Below are 519 nucleotides of genomic sequence, written 5' to 3'. Positions count from 1 at the left end.
CCACGAGGCTCCGGCAGGGGATGGTGGCGAACCCTGCTGTATTCTTTCACCACAACTTTCTCTTACTTCCTGTTTCTGTTGTACCTGTAATTCAAAGGGTCAGCCTTGTCACACTGTGTCACGCTGAATATCCCCGAGAATTACGTTAAGGGTACACGTGTCTGTGGAGTGCTCAGCCACTTGCACGTTAATTTCACGAGCAGGCTGTTCCGTTGATCGGATCAACTGGAACCCTCGACGTCGTAAGCGACGGAGTGCCAACAACCTTGACAGAGCAGAATTATGATCACAAACTCTTCTTCTACGGCAATTTTGTCTTTTCAATGGTTATTCTGGACTACATCATCTAATGTCTCCTTCCATGTTTAAGAAAGCATTGATGAGATTTGGAAACGATTAAACTGTTATTTCTAGCGACCACATAGACCTCGTAGACTCTTACAGGCTGGGCCATTATTTTGATTAACATGTCGTTGATCATAGGATACATTGGTCATCGGATACGTTGATCATAGGATA

The sequence above is a fragment of the Octopus bimaculoides genome, chromosome 25, assembly GCF_001194135.2.
Source record: "Octopus bimaculoides isolate UCB-OBI-ISO-001 chromosome 25, ASM119413v2, whole genome shotgun sequence".
Classification (NCBI taxonomy): Eukaryota; Metazoa; Mollusca; class Cephalopoda; order Octopoda; family Octopodidae; genus Octopus; species Octopus bimaculoides.
The sequence above is the reverse complement of the archived record's forward strand: the minus strand, read 5'-3'. Positions refer to the sequence as shown.